At 38.9% G+C, this 26,628-nt stretch overlaps 1 pseudogene; it reads left to right on the top strand.

Moving 5' to 3' along the window:
* Positions 1-24,864: 24,864 nt before the first annotated feature.
* On the top strand, positions 24,865-25,734 carry LOC129670648 (uridine diphosphate glucose pyrophosphatase NUDT22-like; annotated as a pseudogene).
* The last annotated feature ends 894 nt before the right edge of the window (positions 25,735-26,628 follow it).

The raw sequence follows: 26,628 nt of genomic DNA on the forward strand, positions 1-26,628 counted from the left end.
TTTGTTGACCTGTCCTTTGTTGAAAGTGGGGTGTTGAAGTCTCCCACTATTAATGTGTGGGGATCTATATGTGGTTTAAATTTTATCAATGTTTCTTTTACAAATGTGGGTGCTCTTGTATTTGGGGCATAGATGTTCAGGATTGTGCTGTCTTCCTGGTGGAATTTTCCCTTGATGAGTATGAAATGTCCTTCCTCATCTCTTTTTATTAATTTTGGTTGAAAGTCTATTTTATCAGATATTAGAATGGCTACTCCTGCTTGTTTCTTGGGTCCATTTGCTTGGAAAGTCGTCTTCCAACCTTTTACCCTCAGGTTATGTCTATCTTTGTGTCTTAGGTGTGTTTCTTGTATGCAACACATTGCTGGGTTTTGTTTACATATCCATTCTGTTAATCTGTCTCTTTTTACTGGAGAGTTGAGTGCATTGATGTTGAGAGAAATTAATGACCAATGACTGTTAGATCCTTTGATTTTGATGTTGGCTGTGTTCATAAGGTTGTGTGCTTGGTTGCTTTTTGTTTTGCTGTAGTAAGGTCAATTATTTCCTGTGTTTTCTTGAAAGAAGCTAATTTTCTTGGGTTGTATTTTCCCTTCCAGTATCTTCTGTAATGCTGGATTTGTCTGTAGGTATTGTTGATATTTGTTTTGTCATTGAATATCTTGTTTTCTCCATCTATGAGGACTGAGAGTTTTGCGGGGTATAGTAGCCTGGGTTGACATCTGTGTTCTCTTAGGGTCTGCATGATATCTGTCCAGGCCCTTCTGGCTTTCATAATTTCTGTTGAAAAATCAGGTGTGATTCTAATGGGTTTGCCGTTATATATTACTTGGCCTTTTTCCCTTGCAGCTTTTAGTATTTTTTCTTTGTTCTGTATACTTACTGTTTTGATTATTATGTGGAGGGAGGATTTTCTTTTCTGATCAAATTTGTTGGGTGTTCTGTAGGCCTCATGTATCCTTATTGGCTTCTCCTTTAACTTGGGGAAATTTTCTTCAATGATTTTGTTGAAAATATTTTCTGGGCCTTGGAGAAGGGAGTCTTCTTTTTCCTCTATTCCTATTATTCTTAGGTTTTGTCTTTTCATATTGTCTTGGATTTCTTGGACGGTCTGTGTCAGGAATTTTTTGGATTTAACATTTTCTTTGACAGATACATCGATTTCTTCCATTGTATCTTCTACACCTGAGATTCTTTATTCCATTTCTTGTATTCTGTTGGTTATGCTTACCTCTGTAGTTCCTGTTTTCTTCCCTAAATTTTTCCTCTCCATTATTTCCTCCATTTGTGTTTTCTTTAATTTTTTCTAGTTCTATCTTCAGGTCTTGAGTTGTTTTGTTTACTTCCTTCACCTGTCTGCTTGTATTTTCCTCTTTTTCTTTTAGTTCCTTCAACTCTGTCTCTTTGATTTCTTTCAGTGATTTAATTATTTCTTCTCTGAAGGCCACAAGCTGTTTGGCTGCATCTTCCCGTATTTCTTCAAGGATGGCCCTAATCTGCTTGTCTTTATCTTCCTCCATTTCTTTACGGATAGCCATGATCTGTTTGGTTTTATCTTCCTCTAATTCTTTACGTATTTTATCTGTTTCCTCTATTATTCTCTTCATCAACATAGATGTAAGGTCATCTTCTTGATTTTCTATTATGCTTCATTGTTCAGGGCTGTTCGCCCCTGGATGGCTGGGTTCTGGAGATGCCATATTGCTCTGTCTTTTGTTGGTTGAGCCTTTACGCTGACCTCTACCCATTGGGCTGATTTAGGTGTTGGCTGTTAGTTTCTGTGCTTCCTGGAGTCCTGAGGTAGGGAGTATCCCCTTGGCCGGAAGATGGTTTTTCCTGAAGGAGTCCTTCTCTGCTTTTTGGTTATGGTCACTGTATGGCCAGTGTTTCTCCAGAGTTGCCACTGCTCACCTCAGGTTTATAGCCCTGAGTAGTAGCTGTGGTCTATGTTAGGCAGGGGGGGATATCCTCTTACCCATAGAATTTCTCAAGACAGCTGCCCCACTGCTGGGTTTCTTGTTATAAATTTAGTGTGCTGCTGCTCACTAAATTTCCATGTACAGTCCTCTTGAAGAGACTGCTGATTCCCTAGCTGTGGGGTTTTCTCCCAACAGGGAAACTCAGTCTGTTATCCTGGGGCGCACAGTTCTGTCCGGGAAAGTGGGAGGTGCACTCAGAAAGTCTCTGGGCCAAAGGCTGATTGCTCTGCTCTGGACCTGGAGAATGTGCACCTAGGTTGAGTTGGCACCTGGGGGCACTGCTCTGGTCTGGAGGCTGGGTGCCTCACTCTGGACCAGAAGCTGTGTGTCTCTGTCTGGGATGGCGGCTGCAGGCACCGCTCTGGTCCAGACGCTGTGGGTGCAGCCCCTCTGTAGGACCAGGGATTTTCACAGTTTTGACAGTCCAGCCAAGGACAACTGGCCCATCCCTGGCACAGTATCCGAGGGCTGCTGTAATGGCTCTTCGGCTCCTGCAGGTCTGAGGATGCAGCTGAGTGTCCCAGTGCCCTAGGGGAACTCAACAATGGCGGCAGAGCACAGTGCTCCTCCCTGCACTAGAGTCTGCGTGAGTCCAGGAAGTGTTTTGGTGCTGGGTGTCCTAAGTGTTAGAGCTGCTGACCCCCTCTGCTGGGGGTTTCCTCCTGCCAGGGACACGCAGTTTGATGCCCTGGTGCCCTGGTGCCCACAGTTCTATCTGAGGTGGCGAATCAGGCACGCAGGCAGGCGCCTGTATCCCGGCTCTGGGTCCGGGCTGGCTCCTGGGGCACCTGCGGAACCCGAGTCTTTTCCAGGGGATGTCTGGGTAACCTGAGGTTGGTCCCAATTGTTTCCTGCTCCATGGGGTTATCTCTCGACTGGGAAATCCAGTCTATGGTGTTGTGGGCCCACAGTTCAGTCTGGGACCGTGACCAGATTGCGCTGGTGGGTAGCTCTGGGCTGGGGACCAAGCGCCTGGTGGAACCGGGATCTCTTCTGCGGTTTAGCCAGGTGATTTAAAGCTGATTGAATCCCCCACCGTGGGGTATCCTCTCACCTGTGAAACACAATCCCTTGTGTTTTATGGCCGCAAGTTCTGATTGATGGTCACTGTGCCAATCCTGCTGTGCTGCTCCTCAGAATGTGAGTCCTCCCAGCGCCGCCATCTTGCCCCTCCGAATGTTATTTTTCTAAAGAAGGAGTCTTTTATTATAAAAGGTTGCCTCTAAAATCAGTTTTCTCTAATAATCACCAGTATAATTTATTTTTTAATTTTAGTTTCTAAGTAGCAAATGTTTTTATAGGAATACTTACAGTTTGATTTAAAAAATACATTATTTATTTACTTGTGTGTGCCTCTGTGTTTACGGTAATGTGTGAGTACCTATACACATGAACATGTTACAACAGTGTAGATGTGGAGGTCAGAAATCAACTTGAAAAAAAATCTCTTTTCTTCTCCCAGTATCAGGGTCCTGGGATTTGAACTCAAATTGTCTGGCTTGGCAGCAATATTTAGAACCTCTCTGGTGCCAATGTTATGTTTTTAGGACAAAACATAGGAGCATAGAGAAAATCATGCTTCCAAAGCAAATCTGTGTGTTTGTTTTTGCATGTGTGTGTTTGTGTGTGTGCATATGTGTGATATTTACATTAGTTCCATTCAAATTTAATCATAATATTAAAATTAAATATTCTAGTCTCATTTTTGCTAATAATCCTTCCCATTTAATATACAGTATTTCTGACATTTTACTCAATTATAATGGTCATATCTATACAGTTTAACTGAATGGTTTTATTTTTTTATTTTGTTCAGACACATTAGTCTCAAGAAGAAGAAAACGAAAACATTGAATATTTTTCCACTGGCAATTTAAAATTATCAATTTACATTATAATTAAACTATAATGTTGAGCTATAATATTATGTTCATATTATTATTATTATTTCTCAAAAGTAAATGAATAAATTTGTTTTGATGGTCAATTTATCAGTTAATATTTTAATTTGTTGACATAATTAATTTTAATTATGTTTACCATTGCCAGTATGAAAGTAAATTTTATCTTTGTAATAATAGATGGTTGTGGTGTTAAGACCCTAAGGATCACCAGAAATAATCAGAGTCTGTCTGAGAACCTTTATTAAGCTGACTGGTGACTGCTGAACAGAAACCATACTCACAAATAAGGCCTGAATTATCTATGCAGGGATCTTTGAGCAGTTGCAGCAGAAACAGCAAGCAAGCAGTATAACAGAAGCCAAAAACAAACAAAACAAGAAAATAAACAAACAACAACAAAAACCACAGTTAGCTGGGGCATTGTGACCTGAAGCTCCTGGGGAAAGGTTGGCTAATTTTCTAAAGGACTTTCCCATAGAAGCATGTATAAATGGGGTAAAGGTTCAGCTCTGAGTCAGACCTTATATATCAGGGATTTTTCCATCTTCCTAATGCTGTGATGTTTTAATACAATTCCTCATATTGGGATAACCTCCCCAACTATAGCATGACATTTTTTGTTACTTCATGAATGTAATTTTTCTACTGCTATAAACTGTAATATAAATATTTGTGTTTTCTAATGGTCTTAGACATTCTCTCTAAAGAGAGATTTCAATTGCAAAGAGGTCTTGGCCCTCAGGTTGAGAATCTCTGCTTTAAATGCCTACAGTCTGTTTACGAGGGAGGAAGTTTGGACCCATCACAAGATGCTATCCCATAACTATATAAATATGTCTTTTTTAATGCTAGCATTAGTATTTGGTGGGGCAGAGAGTGGAGGCACAGCTCTTTCCATTGCTATACTTAGCAGCTAGAGAGGGTTTTTTTTTGTAAAGAATATTTTTTTAAATTAAAATTTAAATTTTTTATATTAATTACATTTTTTTCCTGGCTGTAGCACCTCCCACATTCCCTCCCAATCCCATCTTCCCTCCTTTATCTCCTCCATGCCCCTCTCCAAGTCCACTGATTGAGGTGGACCTCTTCTTCCATTTAACACTAGCTTATCAGGTCTCAACAGATAGATCATAGGTATCTTGATGCCCCCCCAAAAAAGGATACATGGCATTGATAACTATCCAATTGTGTTGATTAGTTTTTGTTGTTGCTGTTGTTTTTGTTTGTTTTTGTCATTTTGACAGGAAATGAAGTAACTTGGGGAGGATCAATCTCAGTTGAGAAATTACTTTCAACATATTAGCTTGTGGCCTTGTAGGGGAGGCATTTACTTGATTAATGATCAATAGAGAGCTCCAGCCAACTGTGGGTCATGCCACCTCTGTGTAGGTGGCCCTGTGCTGCATAAAGCATAGAAACATTCTAGTAACCCATGTTTCCCCATGGTTCCTCCAGGCTATTGCCTTGAATTTCTGCTTTAGTTTCCCTCAGGGATGAACTCAAACTTAATTAATGAAATAAACCATTTTCTCTACAAACTGGTTTTGGTTAGTGTTTTATTATAGCAATAGATTTCAGACTAGTACACAAGAATAAACTTTGAACACAATGGTTAAGAAAAAGTGGCTACTATCCACTTATAAATGAGTGTATACCATGTGTATATTTCTGCTTCTGGGTTATCTCACTAAGGATTAGCCATATAATATAGAATAAACATACTAAAATCTATAGTCCTAAAGAAGCTAAATGACAAGGAGCACCCTAGGGAAGATGCTTAATCCTCATCCAGGAGGGCAAAAAGGATAGACATCGGAAATAGAAGAAGACAGGAGCCTTCCACAGAGGACCTCTGAAATATTCTACCCACCAGGGTATCAAAGGAGATACCAAGACTCATAGCCACACTTTGGGCAGAGTGCAGGAAACCTTATGGAAGAAGATAGAGATAGAAAGACCTGGAGAGGACAAGAACTCCACAAGGAGAACAACAGAGACAAAACACCTGGGTCGAGGAGCCCACAGAGACTCATATGCCAACCAAGGACAATGCATGGAGAGGACCTAGACCCCCTAGAAGCCCATAGGATGCTCAGGTTCCAAGTTGTTTCCCTAATAAGGGTAGCAGGGGCTTTCTCTGACATGAACTTAGGGACCTGCTCTTTGATCACCTCCCCCTGGGGGAGGAACAGCTTTGGCAAGCCAAAAAAAAAAAAAGATGTAAGCTGTTCTGATGAGACCTCATAAGCTAGGTCAGATAGGAGGGAAGGAGGTCCTCCCCTATAAAATGGTCTATGGAAGGGGTATGGGAGAGAAGAGGGAGGGACTTGGAGAAGATGAGGAGGGGAACTACAACCAAGATACAAAGTGAATAAATTGTAATAAATAATAGGTCAATAAAAAAGAGCAAAAGAGGCAATCAGAAAAAAATGAGTATGATGCATCAAGAATGGCTTCTCAAAGAAACAATCTCAACATTATTTTAACAATGGTCATACAATATTTAAGTGTGTATGTGGGAGGGGTTGCTAAGAACCCTGAAGGATCTAGCAAGATGGTTATTGAGGAACACCTGACAGGATTACTGTTTATATAATAAAAGAGATGGAAGAAGATGGGGTGTCTTTACTGTAAACAAAGTTAATATTTTTGTTTAAGATTCTTAGGCAAGGTCTCAGGTAAGGAATGCAGTTCTATATGATGCCATATAGATTGAGGCTTTCAGCCTCAATCTAAAGAGATATTCTCATATGCCAGCATCTGTTTCTCAGCCAATGCTTTCAATTTGGGGAATTCTTGCTTCTTAGCAGGTGAGAGGTGAATATCTCCTTTACCTTATCATGTCCCCATAATGTTCCATGTTTTTCTATCTTGTTTCAGTACAACAATTTGTAGATGGGTTACTTCATCATATGTGGTGTTATTGGAATACATTAATTTTTATGTAAACCATATTTATATTTAAAATATACAATTTCTTCATTAGATTAATGCTTGGTGACATGAAATTTCAATTGTGCTTTTTCTATATTAATTCCAGTTTATTCACTTTCTATCAATTGTTCTTTTTATAAGTATTGGAAGTTCTTTGAAGATGAAAAAACATTTCTCAGCTCTGGTTGAGAATTAGTCTGGGGAGTTTGTATCCAAAAGAAAACCAACAGGAACTTTAAGCCACCAGAGTTACATCAAACACAGTGGGTTTCAGTTTCTTGTCTCTCACAATAGAAAAATGAAATTCAGGAATGTAAAGGAGGAATTTTTGAAAGAAGTATTTTATTATAGAGTCCTTAACAGTAAGGAAGAAGGCAGGTCTTTTGTGTAGTCAGAGGTGTCACTGGGAGAGGGATACCCTTGAGAATCATTGCTTTGGAGGTAGTCTTTACTAGATAGAAAAGAATTGGGTGGGCATAAGCTAGTCAAAAAAGTTTTGATTCCAAGTGTCCAGGTGTGGAGCAGGTTCACTCATCCTGGGGGCTTTTTTGTCAAGGTGCATTCCCTTAAGGCAAAATAGATGAGGACAAAGCAGCCCATTGCCTGGTACCCCTGTCCTCTGTCCATGGATTCTGCGCTTAATATCTTTTGGAGTCTCTGGCCTCTGGCAAGGAGAAGCTAGCACCTACCCCAGAATGTGTCTGAATTTTTGTCAATAAATAAAATTAAACAGGTCATTACTTGAAAACTTACCATAAACTACCTGCACAGTTCCTGACTACTCTTATTATCACTTTTAAATATAGCCATCAAGAAAACAGGATGTTGTTTACCTTACTATACGTAAACTGAGAATAAATGCCATCAGTTACATTGAGAATGGAATATTTCCTACAAAAAGTCCCTTGATGAGTTATAGAAACCAATATTTTGTTATATTTTTTTTAAATATTTTTCTATTTGTTATAACTTATTCACTTTGTGTCCCAGCTGTTGCCTCCTCCCTCCTCTTCTCCCAGTAAAACCCTTCCTTTCTCTTCTCCTCCAATGCCCCTCCTTTAGTCCACCGATAGGGGAAGTCCTTCTTGCCTTATATCCTGACAGTTTACCATGTCTAATCAGGACTGGTTGCATTGTCTTCCTCTGTGGCTTGGTAAGGCTGACCCAACCATGGGGGAGGTGATCAACAAGCCAGCTACTGAGTCATGTCAGAGACAGCCCCTGCTCCCCTTACTAGTGAACCCACTTAGAAACTGGTAGTCATGGGCTATATTGAGCAGGTATTCTAGCTATCTCTAGGCAAAGTCTTTGGCTGGAGTATCTTTCTCTGCAAAGAAATCTGGACCCAGATTTTTTGCTTCTCTTTGTCTTCTTGTGGAGCTCCTGTCCACTCCAGGACTTTCTATCTCCCCATTCTTTTTTTTTTTTAATTTTTTCATTATTAATTACATTTTATTCACTTTGTATCCCCCCCCGTGGTTCTCTCCCTCCTCCCATCCCAATCCCTCCCTTCCTCCACCCTCTGCATGCATGCCCCTCCCCAAGTCCACTGATAGGGGAGGTCTTCTTTTCCATTCCTTCTGATCCTAGTCAATTAGGTCTCATTAGGAGTGGCTGCATTGTCTTCTTCGGTGACCTGGTAATGATGCTTCCCCCTCAGGGGGAGGTAATTAAAGAGCAGGCCAATCAGTTCATGTCAGAGACAGTCCCTGTTCCTACTACAATGGAACCCACTTGGATACTGAACTGCCACAGGCTACATCTGTTTGGGGGTCTTAGGTTATCTCCATGCATAGTCCTTGGTTGGAATAGCAGTCTCAGGAAAGACCCCTGTACTCAGATTTTTGGTTCTGTTGCTCTTCTTGTGGTTCGGACAGAGGGCTAATATCCAGTATATATAAAGAACTAAAGAAGTTAGACAGCAAAAAATCAAGTAATCCACTTAAAAAATGGGGAACAGAGCTAAACAGAGAACTCTCTGTAGAGGAATATCAAATGGCAGAGAAGCACTTAAAGAAATGCTCAACCTCATTAGCCATTACGGAAAGGCAAATCAAAACGACCCTGAGATTTCACCTTACACCCATCAGAATGGCCAAGATGAAAAACTCAAGTGACAACAAATGCTGGAGAGGTTGTGGAGAAAAGGGAACCCTCCTCCACTGCTGGTGGGAATGTAAACCTATCTCCCTATTCTTAGGTATGATTTCCTGCGCTCTGCCCAAAATTTGACTGATACTCAGCTTCAATACCCAGATGGGTAGAGACTATGTGAAGTCCTCTGGGATAGGCTCCTGTCCTGTTCCCAATTTTCTCCCACTATTGATGTCCATCTGTTTGCCTTTGTGAGTGAGGGCTTATCATCTTACCCAGGGTCCTCCTTCCTGTGATAGCTTCTTTAGGTGTACAGATTTTGGTATGTTTATTCTATATTATATATCTAATATCCACTTATATGTGATGATATACCATGTGGGTCTTTCTGCCTCTGGGATACCTCACTCAGGATGATCTTTTCTAGATCCCACCATTTCCCTCAAATTTCATGATTTCCTTGTTTTTAATTGATGAGTAGTATTCCATTGTATAAATGTCCCACAATTTCTGTATCCATTTCACAAATAAGGGACATCTGTGTTATTTCCAGATTCTGACTATTACAAATAAAGCTGCTACCAACATGGTTAAACAAATGTTTTATACTTGAGTATATTTTGGATACATACCTAGGAGTGGTATAGCTGGATATTGAGGTAGCACTATTCCTAATTGTCTGAAAAAGCACCAGATTGATTTCCAAAATGGATGTACACATTTACATTCCTACCAGCAATGGAGGAGGGATCCTCTTTCTCCACATCCTCTCCAGCATGTATTGTCACTTGCGTTTTTGATCTTAGCCATTCTAATGGGTGTAAAATGAAATTTCAGGGTCATTTTAATTTGCATTTTCCTGAAAACTCAGAATGTTTGGAATTTCTTTAAGTGTTTCTCTGCCATTCAATATTCCTTTATTGAGACTTCTCTGTTTAGCTCTGTACCTCATTTTTAATTGGAATACTTGATTTGGTGTGGTTTAACTTCTTAAGTTCTTTATATATTCTGGATATTAGCCCTCTGTCAGATAAAGGATTGGTGACAATCTTTTCCCAGTCTATAGGTTGCTGTTTTGTTCTGATGACAGTGTCCTTTGCTTTACAGAAGCTTTTTAGTTTCATGAGGTCCAATTTATTTGTTGTGGATCTTAGAACTTGTGCTATTGGTGTTCTGTTCAGGAAGTTGTCTCCTGTGCTAGTGAGGGCCAGGCTCTTCCCCACTTTTTCTTTTCACAGGTTTAGTGTGTCTGGTTTAATGCTGAGGACTTTAATTCACTTGGACTTAAGTTTTTTTTGCAGGGTGATAAATATGGATCTATTTGCATTTTTCTGCATGAAGACAGCCAGTCAGACCAGCACCATTTGTTGAAGATGCTGTCTGTTTTATATTGTTTCCATTGGTTTTGGCTTGTTTGTCAAAAATCAATTATCTGTAGGTGTGTGGGTTTATTTCTGGGTCTTCTACTTGATTCCATTGATCCCCCGGATTGTTGCTCTTCCAGTACCATGAAGTTTTTATTACTGTTGTTCTATAGTACAGTTTGAGTTCATGGTTAGAGAATAAGATCTGTTATTGTACGGGATTGTTTTAGGAATTATGGGTTTTTGTTTTTCCATACAAAATTGAGAATTGTTCTTCAAGGTCTGTAAAGAATTGTGTTGGAATTTTGATGGGAATTGCATTGAATCTGTTGATTGCTTTTGGCAGGATGGCCATTTTTACTATTTTAATCCTACCAATCAATAATCATGGGAGATCTTTCCATCTTTTGATATCTTCTTAGCTGGTTGTGGTGGAGCATGCAGTTAGGATTTTTTGAAAGAGTCAGAGGCAAGAAGATCATGAGTTATTATAAAATTCTAAAGTTGTTATAAAATTCAAGCTGGGAGTGCTTGAATATGAAATCCTAAGTTTCTACAAATAGCACCTAATGCTCCCCACGTTTTATGAGTCATCCACATGTTTTGAAGGCCCAGGGAGATGGCAAATCAGTAGATTACTGAGAAAGTAAACTTTATGAAGACCCTGGTTGTTTTGATGTTATAACTTTTTATTACTTAGCAGTTTGATGTGACAGTGGTAGACAAAATCATGAATTTTCCAGCAAACAAACAGCTATACATTTAAAGCCCAATAACAATCTGACTCTGTGCATAATATTCATCCCAACCATTCCAGCACACACAATTTGTTGTTGTTGTTTGCTGTTTGTTTTATTTTCCTGGCCTTTTTTATTTTTGAGAGAACTGTTTAAATCTATAATCAGTACCAGAAAGAAATACTCTTTAATGAAATTATATTTAAAATTTAGATTTATTTATCTGTCCTGCACTTTATTGATAATTTTTTGTTATTCATGTGCTCATTTATTTTAGCATAAATGAAGTACGTTAATATTATGACTTAAGCTTAATCTCTACATATATGCATATTCAAGATCACAGTCTTCTGTAAGAGGTTTCTATCTATCATAGGTTGTGTGTTAAGCAGGTCTAACCTATGTACATGTTTGAGGACAACGGCATGTAAGAGTCTGCTGATTATTAGGGAAGAGATAGGAAATTGTCCTATCACCATTCAAACCTACTGTAAATGCTAGGAACAGTAAAATGTTAAATAAATAATAGAAGATCATGAATTTGGCAAAGAGTTTGGGAAATTACAAAATATAAAGGTGGGTGGGTGGTAAAAGAGGATATATTTAGGAGTAGCTGGAAAAAGAGAACGTGATAAAAAAATAAAAACTTTGAATTAAATTCTCAAAGAACTAATACAAATATATATTAAAGTGACTGGTACTCCAAACGAAGACCATGAATGGAGATAAACTAGAACTACTGCACAGATGTAGCCCATGGCAGTTCAGTCTCCAAGTGGTTTCCCTAGTAAGGGACTGTCTCTGACATGAGTTCAGTGGCTGGCTCTTTGACCACCTCCCCCTGAGGGGTGCAGCTTTGCCAGGTGAAAGAGGAAGACAATGCAGCCAGTGCTGATGAGACCTGATAGACTAGGGTCAGATCGAGGGGGAGGAAGATCTCCCCTATCAGTGGACTTGGAGAGGGGCATGGAAGGAGAAGAGAAAGGAAAGGTGGGGTTGTGAAGGGCCGAGGGAAGGAACTATAGCTGGGATACAAAGTGAGCAAACTGTAATTAATAAATTAAAAACATAAAAAATAAAATTTCAAGATTATCTCTGGTTATCATACTGCTACAGCATCTCAAAGATTTTTATAAACCAGTAAATTCATAATTAATCTAAATGTCTGGAGAGCACTTCAAATTTTGTCAAAAGATCAGTATTTAATTCTTTTGGTTTTAATGTGATTTTAACTACAGTTTTTACCTTCTTAGTTTGTACTTTATATTGATAGATTTTTCTCTGCTCCATTTAGGTCATTCTCACTGCCTTCTATCACCTAATATGTATATTACTCTTCCTTAAAGATACATTCAGGGAGAGGGGGTATAGAGCTATACTAATACTAAAAACTGGTCTAGTATATATGAAGCCACAAGTTCTGTTCCTAGTAAAATGGATAACATATGGACATATACTTATGTTCATATATATGTATATATTCATATTCAACATACACATATGCACATATTTTTCAGCATTTTAAACTTTTTCTAAGCACAGTGAAATAGTGAGAATTAATGCTAGGACAACTAAAGGAGCAGGAGCTACAGAGTTCTTCCCCCAAAAAATCAGTTATAACTAGTTAAATATTAAGTTTTACACAACTAGTAATTAGAAATGAAAAATTAATAATTTTAAAGAGAGCTTTGTAACCACTACCTCTACTATTCACCAGATATTCCACAATTTTTTTCTTAATTCTCAGAACAACCTCTTAAGTTAGAAACCACTGCATTATTTCACATGTGAAACTAAACTTTCATGCCTAGTTTTAAAAAGTGTTCAAAGATCACTTAGATCAGGTCTTCCTTTAATAGAAGTAACCAATGTTGATATTTGACATATATTTATGGCAGCATATTTTATGTGTTATAGAGATCTCTTTACTCTTAGAAAGAAAATAAATTAAAAAAGAATGATTGAAGTTTCTTATCTGGATGGGGGCAGGGCAACATAGCAGCGCAGGGAGAACTCTCATTCTGAGCAGCAGTAGCAGGATCAGCACAGTGACCAGCAATCAGAACTTGCGGCCATAAAACACAGTCATTGTGTTTCCCAGGTGAAAGGATACCCCATGGTGGGGGATTCAATCAGCTTTTAATTCACCCAGCTAAACCGCAAAAGAGATCCTGGTTCCACCAGACACTTGGCTGCCGGCCGCCAGCCCCAGCCCCAGCCCCAGCCCAGAGCCACAAGCCAGTGTCTCTGGTCACTGTCCCAGACTGAACCCTGCACACCACACTATCAGAGACTGGAATTTTCAGTTGAGAGATAACCCCACTGTACAGGAAATGATTGGGACTGACCTTAGGTCACCCAGACATCCCCTGGAAAAGACTTGGGTTCCATGGGCGCCCCAGGAGCCAGCCCAGAGCCAGAGCTGGGGACCCAGGCTTCAGCACAGAGCCCTGCCTGTCTGCGCGCCTGATTCGCTGCCTGAGATAGAACTGTGGGCACCAGGGCACCAGCGAATGAGTTTCACTGTCCGGTGCAAACACACAGGGAGGGAAACGGTTGGTCTGATCTCAGAGCACTCAGCCTACACCCCCAACCCGAAAAGGTCTTGGGAAAATTATCCAGTTTAGGCAGACACCCAGGCTCCCAAATTCTGGAAAGGCAGACACAGGCAGTTTCTGCATGCCAGACAGCTGGCGGAGACTGAGCCGCCATCACTCAGCTATGCTCCAGACACAGGTAGTTTCTACAGCCAGCCAGCTGGCGGAGACTGAGCAGTGTGCACCAGGGCCAAAAAAAGAGACTGGGAGTCCCAGTCTCCAGAGAATCCACAGGGAAGGAAGGAAACTGTACTGACTTAAATCACCCAATCCTTCCCTGGAATAAGCTAGCAAACCTGCAGGGCCGAGCCGCCATCACTGAGCTGTATCTAGACACAGGCACAAACAGTTGCTGCGTGCCAGATGTCCAACTGGGTCACAGCAGCTGATAATTAAATTGACAGCAAGAAACCCAGAAACAGGGCAGCTGTCCTCATGACTTCCCTGGGTGAGAGAAGAACCCTCTCGACTAACAAAGACCACAGTTACCACTCAGGTCTCTATCCCTGAGGTGAGCAGCAGCAACTCCTGAAAAAACGCCAGCCATCCAGGGACTATACCCAAAAAGCTAAGAAGACATCCTTCAGGAAAAACCAGTTTCTGCCAAGGGGATTCTCTCCACCACAAGATCCCCAGGAACCACCAGAAAATAACCCCAAACACCTAAAATAGCACAATGGGTAGAGGCCAGCATAAAAGCTCAAGCAACAAAAGACAGAGCAATATGGCATCTCCAGACCCCAGTTACCCAGGGGCAAGTAACCGTGGACACCCCAGCATAACTGAAATCCAAGAAGATGACCTAACAACTATGCGCATGAAGATGATAACAGAGGAAACAAATAAGGTACATAAAGATATAGAGGAAGATAAACTCAAACAGAATATTGCCATCCGTAAAGAAATAGAGGAAGCTGAAGCCAAACAGTTTATGGCCTTTAGAAAGGAAATGCTTAAAGCACTGAATGAAATAAAAGAAACAGAGTTGAAGGAACTAAAAGAAAAACAGGAAAGTACAATCAGACAGGTGAAGGAAGTAAACAAAACAACTCAAGACCTGAAGATAGAATTGGAAAAATTAAAGAAAACACAAATGGAGGAAATAATGGAGAGGAAGAATCTAGGGAAGAAAACAGGAACTACAGAGAGAAGCATAACCAACAGACTACAAGAGATGGAAGAAAGAATCTCAGGTGTAGAAGATACAATGCAAGAAATCAATGTATCTGTCAAAGAAAATGTTAAATCCAAAAAATTCCTGACACAGATCATCCAAGAAATCCAAGACATTATGAAAAGACAAAACCTAGAATAATAGGTATAGAGGAAAAAGAAGACCCCCTTCTCCAAGGCCCAGAAAATATTTTCAACAAAATCATTGAAGAAAATTTCCCCAAGTTAAAGGAGAGGCCAATATGAATACATGAGGCCTACAGAACACCCAACAAATTTGACCAGAAAAGAAAATCCTCCCTCCACATAATAATCAAAACAGTAAGTATACAGAACAAAGAAAAAATACTAAAAGTTGAAAGGGAAAAAGGCCAAGTAACATATAATGGCAAACCCATTAGAATCACACCTGAATTTTCAGCAGAGACTATGAAAGCCAGAATGACCTGGACAGATATCATACAGACCCTAAGAGAACACAGATGTCAGCCCAGGCTATTATACCCCGCAAAACTCTCAGTCCTCATAGACGGAGAAAACAAGATATTCAATGACAAAAACAAATTTCAACAATACCTACACATGAATCCAGCATTACAGAAGACACTGGAAGGGAAAATACAACCCCCAAAAATAGGCTTCTTTCAAGAAAACACAGGAAATAATTAACCTTACTACAGTAAAACAAAAAGCAACCAAGCACACAACCTTATGAACACAGCCAACATCAAAATCAAGGGATCTAACAGCCACTTGTCATTAATCTCTCTCAACATCAATGGACTCAACTCTCCAATAAAAAGACACAGATTAACAGAATGGATATGTAAACAAAACCCAGCAATCTGTTGCATACAAGAAACACACCTAAGACACAAAGATAGACATTACCTGAGGGTAAAGGGTTGGAAGAAGACTTTCCAAGCAAACGGACCCAAGAAGCAAGCAGGAGTAGCCATTCTAATATCTGATAAAATAGACTTTCAACCAAAATTAATAAAAAGATATGGGGAAGGACACTTCATACTCATCAAGGGAAAATTCCACCTACATTTGTAAAAGAAACATTGATAAAATTTAAACCACATTTAGATCCTCACACATTAATAGTGGGAGATTTCAACACCCCATTCTCAACAAAGGACAGGTCAACAAAACAGAAATTAAACAAAGAAACAATGTTTCTGACAGAGGTCATGAATCAAATGGAACTAAGAGACATTTACAGAACTTTACACCCAAACACAAAAGAATTTACCTTCTTCTCAGCACTTCATGGAACCTTCTCCAAAATAGACCATATAATTGGTCACAAAGCAAGCCTCAACAGATACAAAAAGATTGAAATAATCCCTCGTATCTTGTCTGATCACCATGGAATAAAGCTGGACCTCAACAATAACAGAAATGGCAAAAAGCCTACACACACATGGAATTTGAACAACTTGTTACTAAATGACAGCTGGGTCAGGGAAGAAATAAAGAAAGAAATTAAAGTCTTTCTAGAACTCAATGAAAATAAAGACACAAGATACCCAAACTTGTGGGACACAATGAAAGCAGTGCTAAGAGGAAAGTTTATAGCACTAAGTGCCTTCAAGAAGAAATTCGAGACAGGTCATTCAAGCAACTTAATGGCTCACTTAAAAACCCTAGAAAAAGAAGAGGCTGCCCCCTCTCTCCATATCTCTTCAACATAGTGCTGGAAGTCCTTGCTAGAGCAATAAGACAGTTGAAGGAGAACAAGAGGATACAGATTGGAAAAGAAGAAGTCAAATTATCACTATTTGCAGATGATATGATAGTATAAGTGAGTGAACCCAAAAACCAAGTAATCCACTTAAAAAATGGGGAACAGAGCTAAAGAGAGAATTCTCTGTAGAGGAATATCGAATGGCAGAGAAAGAAGCACTTAAAGAAATGCTCAACCTCATTAGCCATTAGGGAAATGCAAATCAAAACAACCGTGAGATTTCACCTTACACCCATCAGAATGGCCAACCTGAAAAACTCAAGTGACAACACATGCTGGAGAGGTTGTGGAAAAAGGAGAACCCTCCTCCACTGCTGGTGGGAATGTAAACTTGTACAACCACTCTAGAAATCAATCTGGCACAATCTCAGACAACTAGGAATAGCACTTCCTCAAGATCCAGCCATACCTCTCCTAGGCATATATCCAAAAGAGGCTCAAGTACACAGTAAGGACATTTGCTCAACCATGTTTGTATCAGCCTTATTTGTAATAACCAGAAGCTGGAAACAACCCAGATGCCCCTCAACTGAAGAATGGATGCAGAAATTGTGGTACATCTATACAATGGAGTATAACTCAGCAATGAAAAATAAGGAAATCATGAAATTTGCAGGTAAATGGTGGGACCTGGAAAGGATCATTCTGAGTGAGTTGTCCCAGAAGCAAAAAGTCACACACGGTACATATATTCACTCATATAAACATACAACATAGGATAAACCCACTAAAATCGGTACATCTAAATAAACTAAGCAAAAGAGAAGACCCTAACTAAAACTCTCAATCGCCATCGTGTAAGGCAAAGATGATGGACATCAGAAGAAGAAAAAAACAGGAAACAACCTAGGAACCTGCCATAGAGGGCATTTGAAAGCCCCTGCCCTGCTGACTATCAAAACAGATGGCCAACTGGCAGGCAGAGTGAATGGAATTATATTTAAGAAATGGGAAATAGCAAGAGCTGGAGAGTACAGGAACTCCACAAGGAGAGCAACAGAACAAGAAAATTTGAACACAGGGAACTTCCCAGAGACTCATACTCCAACCAAGGACTATTCATGGAGATAACCTAGAACCCCTGCACAGATGTAGCCCATGGCAGTTTAGTGTTCAAGTGGCTTACATAGTGATGGTTAGAGGGACTGCCTCTGACATAAACTGATAGGCCTGCTCATTGATCACCTCCCCCTGAGGGGGGAGCAGCCTTACCAGGCCACAGAAGAAGATAGTGCAGCCATTCCTGATGTGATCTGATAGACTAAGATCAGAAGGAAGGAGAGGAGAACCTCCCCTCTCAGTGGACGTGGGGAGGAACATGCATGCAGAAAGGGGAGGTAGGGTGGGATTGGGAGGGGAGGAGGGAGTGGCTTTTGGGGAGATAGAAAATGAATAAAATGTAATTAATAATAATAATAATAAAAGTGGAATAAAAAGTTTCTTATCTGGAATGGTGGACTTATTTGCTGCCTCTTCTTCAGGCATTTCTATAATGGAATATATGCTCTCCTGTGACACTGGAGAGGCCACTGAATAAAGTTGAATGAAACTCAGGTAAAACTGAGATTGTAGTCTATTGTCCACATAATTGTAGTTCTTATATTTTACAAGAAATGATGTGTCTTTCAATGCCCCTAAAACATATTCCTACCTATAACTGCAAAAAGCTCTTGTAATATGTCTTGATTGCCAACACATTCTTTAGTTTTGTTTTATCTCCTGATCTTGTGATGTTTGTCTTAGTAATGACTGTTGCCAAAGTTGAGAAAATTGTGAAGTCTACAAAAGACAGAATCATCATAATTGTATTATTTCCATGTGCCTATCAATTTTCTATTCTATCAACTACTATTATAAACCTGAGCAACTTCTAACTAGATTCAAATTCTTAATAATTTTTGCTGAACAATTTACCAGAAGATACAGAATGGTAATTTTAAAATTTGGCATTTCTTGTCAATACTATGCTCAGAAGAAAAACATTTTCATCAGATTATTATAGAAAATGAATGTTAAAATCTCAGGTAATTAACAAATACATAAATTTATAAATGGTCTTTGACTTTTATCACATCTGAGGTAATGATGATATACATATAAAAACTTAGTAACAGACCCAACATTAATTTTCATAATTTTAATTTTACAATAACTTTTCACCTAAATTTTAGCACCATATGGATTTAGTTAAGCCTAGTGGTATCCAAGTACGTACATTTTTTGTTGTTGTTGTTTATTTTGAAAATTTTGTAGGCATAAGCCTTACTGGAATATATCTTTTCTGAAAATTGTGAATGTTATTTTTATTTTTAATAATTTTGTTTCATAGAAATATTTTTATCCCCATTTGCCTTTTGTTATATATCATGACTTGTCATATTAGACTTCATATATTTCTGAGTCAATAAATAAGCATTTAATTAAATGATAACAACAATGAAATTTGCAGCAGATTCTGTGCAGGAACCACAGCATGAAAGCGTCGTGGAAATCACTCATACCAAGACAAAAACAATGAAAAACAAAAAGCATGTCTTTGGCCTTAACAATTTAAAATTACCATAAATTGAAAGCTTGTACTTTGATATTCTCAAGGGGGAAGAAAAGACTATATTAAATGTTTAATGTAAAAGCAAAATCAAAAGTATAGGCTTTATGTTTATCCTTGACATTTAAGGTTTTAAAATAGTGATTATCTTTATGTGGATAACTGATTTACAGTTTTATGAAGTGTATGCAGAATTAATGAATAAATGTTTTAAAGTCCCTGTAATTCTGTACTATTTGTTTCTTTGGTTACCAGGCTTTCCTCTTTTGATTTTTTTTTTATTACGAACATAAGGAGCTAGGAAGTTATTCCTCTCAACTAGCAAATTCCACACGTTCTTCTTTGAATTGATTAAAATTATCAAATAAAAATTCTCTCTAATGATGTTAAGCTAATGGAAAATTTCTGAATCTTTAACATATAGATATAAACAGTTTTATGTAAATTCCAACACTTCTGATATTAAACTAAAAAAAGAAAAAAGGAAGGGAGGAAAATAAACAATGTTTTCATTATTCCTCTGACATAATCTGATTGGCCTGCTCTTTGATCACGTCCCCCTGAGGGGGAAGAAGCCTTACCAGGCCACAGAAGATGACAATGCAGCCACTCCTTATGTGATCTGATAAAGTAAGATCAGAAGGAAGGAAAAGAGGACCTCCCCTATCAGTGGACTTGGGGAGGGGCATGCATGAAGAAGGGGAAGGGAGGGTGGGATCAGGAGGGGAGGAAGAAGGCTTATGAGGATACAAAGTGAATAAAGTGTAATTAATAATAAAAAATAAAAAACAAACAAACACACACACACAAAAATATGACCAACTGTGTGCTCATGTGGTGCTTTGAATGAAAATAGCTTCATAAGCCCATAAGTTTAAATGCTGAGACTCCTATTAGTGAAACTATTTGAGAAGAATTAAGAAGTGTGGCTTTGTTGGAGAAGGAGTGTCAATGGGTTTGAAAAACCCAGACAAAGTCCAGTGTCTCTTTGCCATCTGCCTATTGATCAGGGTTTAAAACTCTCATCTACTGGTCCAATGTATTGCCTCTCTGCATGCCGTCAAGATAATATTGGACTAATCTGCTAATACTGAAAGCAAGATCCCAATACAATGCTTTCTTTGTAAGAGTTGCTGTGGTCATAGAGTCTCTTCAAAGAAATAGAGCAGGAACCATCATAGGTCTGTTTATAAATTTTACTTTAATTTTCCCATTTCTGCCATTCTAATCCCTTTGCAGGCTTGATCTCTCAGTACATACCCCAGGTGAACTACTGTGTTCTAAAGTACAAAAAATAGTTGGCAATCACTTTGATTCTTTTGGATCCATCACCAGCTCAGATTGCTGTTGTCAGGGCAGGTCATCATTTCCTTGCTGGAGCCAGCCAGCAGAGTCAAATGGTTCTTGAGTCGGGAGTGAGGATTAATATTAATAAAATAAACACACAGCACACAGGAAACTTTTTAAAGGTCCAGACTTGACAGCCACAGCAAAAGGCAGGCTGCCACAGCAAGCATTGCTAGCAGCAAGCCTCAAGTCTCTGCCTCCTCCACTGCCTCCAGCCATCTGACCTCTTTATTTGTGAGGAGTTACTTTTAGCCAGTAAAACATCTCAAAACAATGGGTTAATTTGCACATGGAGCCTGAGGAAGAGGTGTGACCCTCACAAGCTATCCCACCTGCTGTCACAAACAAAAGGAGATGGAATTGCAAGTTCTCTGCCATTAGTAAAGGCCTGCTAAAAGCCATCTCTCTGCCGAGATTTAAATATCAAAGCAGGCCGCTGGAGTCACTGCTCCGGACATTTCCTACCACAGTTTCTGATAACATTTCTCCTTGGTTTCAATATTAAACTATTATTTTCCCCTGGCACAAGCATTTTCTCAAATTGAATTCCTTTCAACTTTTCCCCCCTGCCCCAACCCAAGTGAAACTGGTATTCTTGAACACTGTCAGCTGCTATCTTCAGTTTCACAGTGCAATGTCCTCACCAATCTACATCTGCACCACAGCATCCTGCTCAAATCTGCTGCTCCATCTGTCGAAAGTGCAGGAATTACAATGGATATAGATTTGGACCTTGGCTTCCGATTCCCTGGAGACATTCCACAAGAAAACATATTGGTGAAGCCAACATTTAAATCGCTACCTACAGTGATTTGTCTCTTTCCAAAAGGAAATTTAATAAAGAGAAAGCAAAGGCCCTCAATTCAATTGCACTGCATTTTTTTTTCTCCTTGTTGTGACACCTTCTTGTTGATACTGGCACTAGGCAGATTGGCTTTGCTTTCAGATTTAAATATTCTACTTCATGGAAGTGTGGCCCATTGCATCATCTTCATTGCCAGCTTTCCTGTCTGTGAAATGCAAATGCTTGCACATCCTTAGTTGCTTAAGAATTATAGCATAAACATATAGGAAAAGAGGGAAACTTTACTTCTATCAATATAAAATTGAGAGACATTGGAGTGCAGAATAATGATTAAATGCAGCTTTTGAATCTAGCCGTTCTTTTCTTTCAATTACATGATAAACACTGTGTCCATTGGTAATTACTGAAATGTGGAAGAAGATATACTTTAAAGAAGATCCAACAAGGAAAGAGATGTTGAAAAGATGCCTAATGATGTTTTCCAGCATACATAGTGCTGGTTTACATTTGTAAAAACAGCAGAATCTAAGTAGAGATAGGTAATTGACATTTAAAGGTCATTTATTAATAATCAAAACATTCAAACACATAAAAATATAAACATATAATTAAGATATAAAAATCATGTTTTTTTGGAAGAGTATCTTATGTCCCTTATTTATTAGGGATGAATATGTTACTGTGTTATAAATAAAAATTTAGTAACATTTTCAAATCTAGTTAAGAAAATTAGACACTGAAATTTTTATATGTACAAATTTATGTGTGCAACTTTGAATAAACAAGTCCAGTGTCTTTGTGTATGCAAATGTTAACTACTCAATTTCAGTCTCAGTGTCAACAAACTGGCTTGCGCATTATAATCTTCAAGTACTGAAGATCACATTACAGAATTTTCAGAAGCACACTGATAACAATAACAGAGTTCTATTTTGTATGTCATCATTTTTGAGAGTTTAACAATCCAGCACTTTTACATTCAAAATCCATGTTGAAAAATAAAAGGTGCTGTTGGAAGTTGGTCTGATGCTTGTATTTTGATGTTAATTACTGGCCTTCAAAGTTCTGGTTACTACCTGGATAAACTGATCCTTGTTGTGTAAGCCTGCCTAAGACATTATACCTGATTGTCTGATTAAAGGCCTGAAAGCTGGGCAGGGCAGTATGGGGTAGGTGTGGCTAACATTCCAAGACTGAGAAACAGAGAATCATGGAAAACAGACAGACAGACCAGAAGACAAGAGGAAGGAAGATGCCATGATGTGTTAGCATGGAAAAGAAACCACATGGGCCTGGAGGAAAGACTCCAAGGATAGAGTGGATGGAAAAAGCACCAAATATAAGCAAGTATTCATAAGATTTTGGATGGAATGTAGCCCAGATAAGGATGGTTAAGGCAGATGGGATTGGATGGGGACTGGGAGATAGATGGTGAGGTTTTTGAGACAGCATAGGTGAAATATATGACCAGCCCAAGGTAAATGAGACAATTATAAAATTTAATGTGTATATGTCTTATTATTTGTTGTTACAGGTTAAAAAATATCACTATAACAAATATACGGAAAATAATAAACATTATATAGTCCAGTACATTTTAATTTTATAATAACAAGGTGCTGACCTATAGACAGTAATGAAACCAAATAAAATATTCATACTGAAATTTAAGTAGTCCTTTGCAAGAAGCCTATTGCCAAACACTCATCAGACTTTTCTGCCTGCTTTCCTCCTGGAAGAAGCCAAATATTTCTGTGTCTCATAACTGCATAAGTTTCTCTACCTTCATGATACTTTTTCTGTCATACTTCTTTTCTTCATTTAGTATTACTTTCTATTTATAAAGAAGTATTAGTGGCAGAAATAGAATGTGTTCATATTTTCATTGACTACATGGATGTAACATGTTCTGGGCATAGCAATGCAGCAGCACCTATGAACTCAAATAGGTTGTGACAGCATGTGTAGGATTGTGTTAGTCCAAAACAAGAAATATCAGTATGTAAAGGAGAGCAGGGCTTAAAGATTCACCCGTGGACAAAAAACTATTAGAAAATTCTTAGCTTCTGGGACAGGAATGGTCAGTGTTCTCTGAATATACAGCCCCTGATAAATTGACTATGCTCCAGTGTGAGGCCACACATCTGGGAACATTTGGCCAGCACAAATTGACCTTGATGAAAAAGAGCAAGGCCACAAAAGACAATAAATTGAATGTGAGTAAAAGGGGGATGGATTGGAGAGGAGCTGGAAGAGAGGTAGCAAATATTATCCAAACTTGCTATAGGAAAAACTCAAAGAGCTAATGGGAATCTGAGACTTAGAAAGAACTCAGGAGTGATTATGTACACCATGCATCAAAAAAGGTCAAGTTCTCATGGGTAGGTGGATGACTTTTCATATGGTCTTACTGTATTACATTCTATAAATAGTTAAAAGGATAAATATGTAAAATTTATTACTGAAGTGATTTGGAAAGCATTAAACAAGTACTCATAAACATTTTAAAGTGACAGTTGTCAATAGTGACAGTGGAATTTCAAAGGCAAAATAGTAAATAAAAATAGGTTATAAGCTATTCAGTAAAATGTGATTAGTGATGTTTAAAATTTTCCAAAAGAATCACAAATATTAATAGAATAAAATGAGTAAGGATAGGAATGGAGAGATAGACATCTGATTGACTGATTTTTATTTAGCTGTCACTTTCCATTCATAGTAAATAAACAACGGTGTTTCTCACAGTATGGATAAAATATTCAGAGTGAAATCTAAAATAAGATTTAAAAACTTGAGAAACTATGAAAGAAGTGGGAAATAGTAAGATCTGGAGAGGACAGAAGCCCCACAAGGAGAGCAACAGAACCAAAATTCTGGGTCTAGGGGTCTTTCCTGAGATTGATACTCCAACCAAGTAGCATGCATGGAGATAACCCAGAAACCCTGCAAATATGTAGCCCATGACAGTTCAGTTTTCTAGTAGGTTCCATAGTAATGGGAACAGGGACTGTCTCTGACATGAACTGATTGGCCTGCTCTTTGATCACCTCTCACTGAGGAGGGAGCAGCCTTACCAGGCCACAGAGGAAGACAATGCAGCCACTCCTGATGAGACCTAACAGACTAGGATCAGAAGGAAGGAAAAGAAGACCTCCCCTATCAGTAAACTTGGGGAGTGGCATACGTGGAGAAGGAGGAGAGAGGGAAGGATTGGGAGGGGAAGAAGGAGGGAACTACAGGTGGGATACAAAGTAAATAAAGTGTAATTAATACAAACAAATAAAAAAAAGCCTTGAAAAGCATAAAGCTTCCATTTCCACATCCTTTTGGTGTTTGGAATTTATGTGTGAGAAATCCAACAATACAATGTATCATTGGCAAATTAAATTTGTCTGGACACTACATAAATCACTTTGAAGAAATATTAAGCATTGTTAGACTTCCCTCCAATTATTTCACATAAAAGTTTTTAAAGGAATGACAAAATATTATTTAGTAAATGATTATTAAATACAAAAAAGAAATAATGGCTTAGACTTGATATACCTTGCATGAAAAGAATAAGGGTCCTTAAAACTTCTATTGCAGAGATTAAGTGCCTACAGTTTGGAGAGCAGCTCTGTCAGATCATGGACCTTGTGGTGTCCATGCTGCTGCTGTGCTCTCTTGGGAGACTGCCCCAGGAGCAGGTAGCAGTGTTGCTGAGCATAGCTCATGACCGTTGTCCACTGCTTGGAGGAGACAAGACGATCACTGCATTCTGGGAGACTCAGCAGATCTTTGATGCCTCCAACTTCCGCCTTCATTCAGCCACACTGACATCCAGCTCACCTGGACCACAGCTGCTCCGGGCCTGGGTTTAACTTCCTAGCTGGCCTTTCTCGGCACCAATTGGTCTAGCTCAACGTCCTGGCTATGGTAGCAAGGCTCTGCAGACTGGACGGAGAAGCAAGCCTATCTGGCAGACCCACTGCGGGTGGGTGCTGCTTTGGTTACTACTGATGATTTCGTTGACCCTGTGCTGCTCTGAGCAGGAGGCCGAGGCACCTGGGCTGATGGACATGCCCTGTGGATACCCTAAACCTCAGACCTAGTGATTCAGTGTCAGCCCCTGGTGAGCTAGTGGTACTTGAACTCTTTTCTAGTGTTTTACAGGAGATCTTTAATGAGATAGACATGCAACTGCACACCTTGAGCAAGCAACTGTTGTTACGCATTGCTTGCAATGAGACCAGCACGGGAAGACCCGTGCAGTGTACTATGTCCAATGCAGCCTGACTTCAGAGGAGGTCAGGAGTTATTACACGAGTGAGGGATCTGAGGTCCATGACTCTACAACAATCATCTTTGTGGAGACAAGGAGGGTACAGAGACTGCAACAGATACAGAAGTGGGCACAACTGCCCATTGGCCAAAAGTCCCATCCTCCTCTACAGTCAGGTGCAGGGAAGTCCCACCAGAGTCATCCAAGTATCCCAGCCTTATCACTAGAGCTCTGAAGAAAATAAAGTATTTTATTCTTGGAAAGGGGAAAAACAAAAAAACCAACAAACCAAATAAACAAATTTCTGTTGCCTTGTTTATCTGTCCCATCAATCTTTTAGACATCAGGTTATGAGTCACTTCACAGAGCATGAAGGCATGAGAAAGTGGCAAGAGTCTGACAGGTTATGAAGAAAAAAGGGGCATCTTGAAGCAAATGAAGAAGGACAGATATATGAGGAAGAACAATTTGAACAGAACTGAAAACCCAAGGGACACTCTTCATTTTTAGAAGGCATCACAGTCTTTCCTACTGATAATTTTGATGTTCTTCTGGGTTTTTCAAACTGAGAGAAAGTCCAAGAAGTTAAAGTTTGTGTTTATAATACAACCTGACAAATATTGGCAAATAAGGCCCTACTTTATGCAAAGCTGCTGTATGGAAAAGTTATTTCTGACACACCCTGCCAGAGAAAAAGTCTGCATCTGAAGGAGAGTAGAGCTATTAGGATAAAAGTTTTATGTAATTTTAGTAATAATTTATAATTTACAATATACAAATGAGTAGAACTTTCTTTGGTTCAAAGATCATTCTTGCAATAATAAGAAAAAAAATTCTCTTCACTATTTGTCCTCATGACCTTTTGCAACCCATTCCTCTCAGTCTCTAATTATTTCATGTAAAAAGGGAGTGTTTTCTTAAAGATTTTCATGTATCTCAGAGTCATAACTTACACTCCAGATTGGATTATGTAAACTGAAAAGGGAAAGGCTTAATTATAAAAGTAAGCATTTCTAAGATGATCTTATTAATTTGCTCACTAAGCAATGTCTATTTCTTTCAGAAACAAATGAAACAATATTGATTTGAAATTTGAATGTTAGGTAAAATAAATCTATATTTATGGAAG

Source organism: Psammomys obesus, unplaced genomic scaffold, assembly GCF_907164565.1.
Source record: "Psammomys obesus unplaced genomic scaffold, mPsaObe1.curated_primary_1811, whole genome shotgun sequence".
NCBI lineage: Eukaryota > Metazoa > Chordata > Mammalia > Rodentia > Muridae > Psammomys > Psammomys obesus.